We start from the raw sequence: 7,323 nt of genomic DNA on the forward strand, positions 1-7,323 counted from the left end.
GAGCAGGGGCAGGGGCACCGGGCAGCTCAGTGGTTGAGCGTCCCACTGCAGCTCGGGTCATGATCTCACAGTTTGTGGGTTCGAGCCCCGCGTCGGGCTCTGTGCTGACAGCTCGGACCCTGGAGCCTGCTTCCCATTCTGTGTCTCCCTCTCTCTCTGCCCCTTCCCCGCTCATGCTCTGTCTCCCTCTGTCTCTCAAAAATGAATAAACATAAAAAAAAAAAATTACAAAAAGAGAAAATAAGTAAACACTTTTAAAAAAAGAGCAGTGAGCGGGAGCAGCGGCCACCCTTTATTAGCCCTTGAGCAGAAGGAGGCCCTCCTCCCGGGTCTGTCCACTGAGGGTCTGGCAGTGCCGGGGACACACAGCCGGGGCCTGTGTGAGCCATGCCCACAGACAAGCGGAGCCCCACAGACAAGCTTTGGAAGCAGGGGCTACTCGTTTCTCACGTACAAATGGCTTCGGTGGTTATAAAACTCACTGTGGTAAACGTCTCCCCTTAACTCTTGGAAAATGGGAACAAGGAGGCACGTGTGAGGGTTGCCGTGATGTCAGGCGGTGCAGGTGTTAGCTTGCCCTTCCACTCTAGGGGACTCTGTTCTGTCTTGGACTTTGGCCTGCGGGCGCCGCACCAGCTTTCCAAGGCTGGCCGGCCGGCCCCCGGGTCCAGTCAATACAGACCCAGCAGCGGTTGCTGGCCCCTCGCCCGCGCCCGGCGGCTCCCTGCCCGCGTGCGGATCCGGCCTGCGGCCGGTCCCTGTCCTGTGAGCCCACACCTGGGGCGGGCACGCGCTCCAAAGGAGGGACTCTGCCTGGTGGGTGGGAGGACTCAGAGCTGGGCATCGGCGCAAGAAGACCGCACAAAGGTCAGGGTAACACGCACCCTTCCGTGGAGGGGTTCAGAGGCCACAGGCTCCGGCACCTACCCAAAGGCCCGTGAAGCACCTGGAACCTAAACTCCTCCTGCCCCCTCCTCTGTGCCCGCCCCACCGCCTCCCATGCACTGCCCCCGGGCCTGGAGGCAGGGCTTGTCGCGAGGCCACCTCCCAAGCCACCCTTCCCTCCCCTCACATCCAGCCCGCACCCCCCCCCTCCCTGGGCTCAGCAGGGGCTCCTGGGCGGGGGCTTGTGGCCAACGAGTCCCTGGGGCATGGGACTGTGCGGAGGGGAGGGGAGGAGGGTTCCACTCCATGAGGGGCCCGAGCGTCAGCTGGGGGCTGACAGTCTCTTGTCCGCATGCGATGGGGAGCCTGATGTAAACGTGCACCCTGGTGACACACGTATGTATCTTGAAAATCAGTGAGTTTGTTCTGGAAGTCGTACAGAAGCCTCACAAAACTGCTCAGATGTGCGGTGGCGGGAGCTGGTGTATCTCGTGGCGACTCCTGCTTTGTCCCCCGGAGGTGATGCTCACGGACACGTCCTCCCCGCTGCCTGGAGGCCTTCTGTGTGTACAGACCCTCACACGTATCCGATGTGTGTCTGCTTCCCAGTTCTGTACAATCCTGGGATCCCGCCTGAGAAGGGCGCTCGGCCCCTTCCTTCTCCCTTTTCTCCTTCCCTGCCCCAACCCCCCGTGTCTCCGAATCATGCTCTGCTGCGTTACGGGGTGTGTGCCATTTCACTTCGTTTGGGTTCCTGGAATTTCTGGTTTCAGTTCTGATTTCCTACCTAGCCGAGCACGCTGCCATGGCCTGCTCTGAGACTCTCGCTGGGCTGGCTCTGTCTGCTCCCAGCTGGCGACCTCACTCCGGCTTCCGTCTCCACTCTCGGGGCTCATCCCTCCTTGAACCTGGTTGCGGTTTGGTGCAGGCTCCACTGATCGATGGCTGTGAACGCCTCGTGTGTCCTCGAGAGGCACGTGGGTTCCCTGACAGTGCCCCTCATGCCAAGGCGGTCAGTGGGGAAGCGTCACCTCTCAGGTGCTTGCCGATTTGGACCGGCATGAGCTGCCCGTCGTTGAGAGGGGTGGGCTGGAATCCCTCCCTGTGACGGGGCCCGTCCATTTCCCTGCAGGTCTAGCAATCTTGAGTCGTACGTCGGAAAGCCATATTATTAGATGCCTTCAGATCTTAACTTGATATTCTTCCTGGTAAGTTGAGCCTTTCATTGGCGACCCTTTTCACCCTGATCATCGATTTACTTCAGAGTCTGTTTTGTCTGGTATCGGCGCAGCGACACCAAGTCTCTTTGGTTAGAATATCCCCGGTCTTTTCCGGACTTTTCCTTTCAGCCGCTGTGTGTCCACAAGCTTTAGACGCGTCTCTTGTACGCAGACGGAGTCCCCACTTGTATCCGCGCTGCCTCTCCGTCAGCGCGCCCGGCTGCTCTCTCTCCCAGCACCGCGGCTCTTTGCATCAGCCCTTTCTTTTTTCCTTACCCGAGATTGTTGCTTGCTTCTTTGTTGTTTTCTTGTTCTCCTTGGTATAATTTAATCCAATTCTAATGTATCTGTTTTAGAAAATTTTAAAGTTTTAAGATGTAAGACTATGGGGCGCCTGGGTGGCTCAGTCGGTTAAGCATCCGACTCTTGGTTTCGGCTCAGGTCATGAACTCACAGATCGTGGGTTCGAGCCCCGCACGGGGCCCTGGGCGCTGACAGCTTGGAGCCTGCTTGGGATTCTCTTTCTCCCTCTGTCTCTGCCCCTCCCCTGCTCATGCTCTGTCTCTCAAAAAATAAATAAACTTTAAAAAATTAAAAAAAATAAAATGTAAGACTAAGTGTAAATTTTTTTTAATTTTTTTAATGTTTATTTATTTTTGAGACAGAGAGAGACAGAGCATGAGCAGGGAAGGGGCAAAGAGAGAGGGAGACACAGAATGTGAAGCAGTCTCCAGGCTCTGAGCTGTCAGCACAGAGCCCGACGCGGGGCTCAAACTCACGAACTGTGAGATCATGACCTGAGCCGAAGTCGGATGCTTAACCGACTGAGCCACCCAGGCACCCCAAGACTAATTGTAAATTTTTTTTAATGTTTATTTTTGAGAGACAGAGAGAAAGGGAGAGCGTGCATGCGTGCACACGCATGTGAGCGGGAGGGGCAGAGACAGGATCCGAAGCGGGCTCAGCACTGACAGCAGAGAGCCCCATGCGGGGCTCCAACTCACCAACCGTGAGATCATGACCTGAGCCAAAGCTGGATGCGTAACGGACTGAGCTTCCCAGGTGTGCCTAATCGTAAATTCTTGACTCACCTATTTATGCTTCCAGTGGAATCCACGACTCAGCATGGTGTCCTTCCGGAATCTGTTCCTGAAACTTCTGGTTGTTTTTGTCCTGAGCATGGGATTTTATTGTTCTTGTGGCTTCATTTTAGATTTACGTTTTTTAGGGGCGCCTGGGTGGCGCAGTCGGTTAAGCGTCCGACTTCAGCCAGGTCACGATCTCGCGGTCCGTGAGTTCGAGCCCCGCGTCGGGCTCTGGGCTGATGGCTCAGAGCCTGGAGCCTGTTTCCGATTCTGTGTCTCCCTCTCTCTCTGACCCTCCCCCGTTCATGCTCTGTCTCTCTCTGTCCCAAAAATAAATAAACGTTAAAAAAAAAAATAGATTTACGTTTTTTAAAAAGTTTGCTTATTGGGGTGCCTGGGTGGCGACAGGCCACCCCGCTTGTGCTCGCGTGCTCTCTCTGCCCCTCCCCCAGTCTCTCTCAAAATAAGTAAACTTGAAAAAATGACCTCATGGGTTCTGATTGAGGTTATAAAAAAAAGTTTATTTGTTTGGGGGCGGGAGGGGCAGAGAGAGAGGGAGAGAGAATCCCAAGCAGGCTCCATGCTGTTGGCACAGAGCCCGACGTGGGGTTGGATCTCCCGAACCTGAGCTGAAATCAAGAGTCGACGTTCAAGCAGTGAGCCACCCAGGCGACCCCGGAAAGAATCACATTTTAAGTATTGATCCTTCCGAGTGAAGACCAAGATACACTTTTCTCTTTATCTCAGTGCTCATTTATTTTCTCCACAGCATTACATAATTTGTAGAAGTGGTTCACATTTCTTACTAGATTTAGAAGTATTACTGTTGCTGATTTGGGAATGCGTGCGCGCACCGCAGGACGCCGCCGCCTCACACGTCTGTTTGGCGACAGCGCCCAGAGACTCCTCCTCCCGCGGTCCTCCCGCGAGCCCCTCAGATGCTGCCACGGCCCACGGCGGCACATGGAACGAGGGCTGCGGGTGTTTGGGGGCCCCATCAGCGGTCACGGGTCTGGATGGGAGACCCTGCAGGGCCTCGCAGTCCGGTTCCGGCCACGGCCGGCCTATTGCAGGCACCCCCTCCAGCGGCCGCTGGGACGCAGTCTGCTGGACCAGGGACGAGATCCTTAATGCCCACGCCCTTTCCCCCAGGGAAGGACCCAGCCGGAAGAGAGTCAGGGTGGAGGCTGTGCCTGTTCCCGGAGGAGAAGGGCAGGCTCGCCAGTGTGGGCCTGCCACCCTCAGTGATTTAGGAATTAAAACTCTCTTTCCCCCTAGTAACGACGAGGTGTTTGTTGTAGAACGTTTACCAAGCGTAAAAAAGCCCCAGATCACCTGTGTTACTGCCCCTAGAGGGAACCTTCTAGTGCTTACAGGTGTAGTGACTTCTCGCCAAGGGTGGAGGCAACAGGGTTGGCGGGCTCTGTCTTCCCTGTGCCCTGAGTGAGTTCCCGGGCCGTTTTGTGAGATGCCCGCCAGCGCTCTGACCATCAGATGCCCTGCAAGCACCCCCCACCCCCGGTTCCACACCCACCCCCCCACTCTGTGGCCTCCCCCCGCCGTGGGAAGATCCAGTCAACCCTGCTGTTCTCAGGGCACAAAGGACCGTGGTTCCATAGCCTGTCTGGCTCCTGCCCCCTGCTCGGCCTCCAGCTGGTCCCCAAATAGCGAGATGCCTCTTGTTCCAGTCCCTCTGAGCTAAGCGTGGGCATCTGGGCCCAGCTGGGCATGCAGGAGTGAGCACTCGCCCGTCACTCCCGGTGTGACAAGTGGGTTGGGGGACTGCAGGGGGCAGGTGCAGGCCCCTGGGGAAGGCAGGAGTGTGAGTCTGGCCCAGGGTGGCCCGTCCCCGAGCCAGCCTGGCCTCCCCCCTCGCCCTGGCAGGAGGATGGGCGCACTGGACTGGACCCTGCTGCCAGACCCCGGGAGAGCCCTCAGCCGGCCCGGCCAGGGTGCAGGCGCTGTGGAGAGGGGCGCTCAGACCTGCCCCTCAGAACTCTCACCCTGCAAGACTGCGGCCTCTTTGGCAGTGTAACGTCCCTTCCGATGTCCTCGGAATTTGTTGTTTCCTCTCACTGCCCTGTGCCAACAGCCCGGATCCTCCCCAGCTCAGTTGTTTACTTGGCTTGTGGAAGGCGGGGTGGGGCAGGCTTGTGGAGGGTGGAGCGGGGGCACCCCCGGGAGACTAGCCTTAACCCCAATCCCAACCCGGGTTGTCGGGCGGGACCATCCTGTGGGATTAGATCGTGCGGGGATTTCCAAGCCTGCCGCCGGCCCCTGAGTCGGGCCGAGTGCCCCAGACCTACACCCCGTCTTCTCCCTTTGGCTCCCTGTCCCCAATTCCTAGAATTGGCTCCAAGGCACTCCTGGACTCTGCCCGGCCCTGGGGGCCTCCTCTGAGTGGCTCAGCCGAGGGGCTTGGCACCCTCCCCTCAGAGGCTCACTCAGCCCTTAAGTGGGGGTGGATGCCACAGAGGGGCCAGGGGGGCGGTTTGGGAGAAGGACTCAGTCACCTTGGCCCAATGTGATGGAACCTCAGCTCCAGGACATTTCCAGAACAAAGGGACACCTCTTGGCCCTTCCCCACAGTCCCTTCAATCCCCCCACCGACCCAGAACTGGCTTCTCAGGCGGTCCGTTCCGCATTTGACTTCCTGCCTCCCCTGCTGGCCCAGGGTTGGACCGAACAGGCCTGAGGCCACTGGGCTGGAGACTGATGAGATCTTTGTCCCGAGTAGGGAATGCCCCCCAAGGCCAGAGGGACAGAAGGGACCCTGGGGGAAGGGCTGTGAGCAGAGGGCCTGGGGCAGGAGGTCAGAGAGCCCTGAATGGGGGCAGGTTCAACCCCGGCCCCCGGGGTGGTCCCCACATCCTGGAGCCTGAGACCTGGGATGGGCTGCCCGGAGGCAGGGAGGCCCACAACTGGAGGGCAGAGCTGAGAGAGCAGCTGGGCTGTAGAAACCTGAGGGAGAACATCACTCTAGGCTTGTCATCGCCAGGGGCATGGGTGTGGCACGCGGGGGGGGGGGGGGGGGGGGGGGGGGCGGGGGGGGGGGGGGCACAGAGCAGGGGGGTGGGGGCCGGGGGCAGGGAAGTGGGGGTGGGGGGCAGGGGGGCAGCTGCCGGCCTGCATGCTGCCTTCAGCAAGGGGCCAACAACCAAGGGTGTTCTGTTCTGACCATGTTCCTGCTCTTCCACAGTACTGTGTACTGCTCTGCACACAGTAGGTGCTCAGTGAATGCTGCTAACCATTCTGTACACAGTAGGTGCTCGGTCAGTACCGCTAATGGGAGATCAGATTTTCAGCCCTTTTCCCATATGGGGGAGGCACACGTGCGCCCCCCCCCCCCCCCGCTGCTGCCCCTCTCCCTGTCTGGAGGCGGCTGCTGATCCAGGGGGAGGTGAGGGACTGTGTAACATTTCTGGACGTGAGAGACTCCACCTTCTCTTTCGACTGATGAGCTCCCGACCTGGGCCGGACACGGCAATCGTTTCACAAATAGCTGCTCATGAAATGTCAGCAAAGCCATTGGCATCGGGATCAGTAGGTTAGCACAGTAAATTACAGTAAGTTAGGACGGTGAATTAGTATATGCCAGCGATAGTTTTTTTCACGTTTATTTACTTGGAGAGAGAGAGAGAGCACGTCAACAGGGGAGGGAGATAGAGAGGGCGAGAGAGAGAGTCCCAAGCAGGCTCTGTGCCGTGAGTGCAGAGCCTGACAAAATGCTTGTTCCCATGAACCGTGAGATCGTGACCTGAGCCGAAATCGAGAGTCGGACGCTCAACCCACGGAGCCACCCAGGCGCCCTGCCAGGTATAGTGTTGTTTGTAAGCGCCAATAAAATAATCAACACGATAGTAATCAGAGGTGGCTCCCCCAGTCAGCAACACGGTTTTTTTCTCTTTTCTTCATCTAAATCATGTGATCACTGCTTCCCTCTTTTCTTGTAGAAACGCCTTGCTTTCCCCACCGAGCGGCACATTTTTCTGATTACTCTGGAATATGTGCTTCCCAAAACCCCCCGCCCCCATGTTCTTCCTTAGTTTTGCTTTCGTTTCTCCACGGACAGTGGCCTGCATGTTTTCTGGAGAATTCGGAATCAGGTCCTCTTTTTTTTTTTTTTTTTTTTT

Source organism: Herpailurus yagouaroundi, unplaced genomic scaffold (assembly GCF_014898765.1).
Source record: "Herpailurus yagouaroundi ecotype Mexico unplaced genomic scaffold, PumYag 217, whole genome shotgun sequence".
NCBI lineage: Eukaryota > Metazoa > Chordata > Mammalia > Carnivora > Felidae > Herpailurus > Herpailurus yagouaroundi.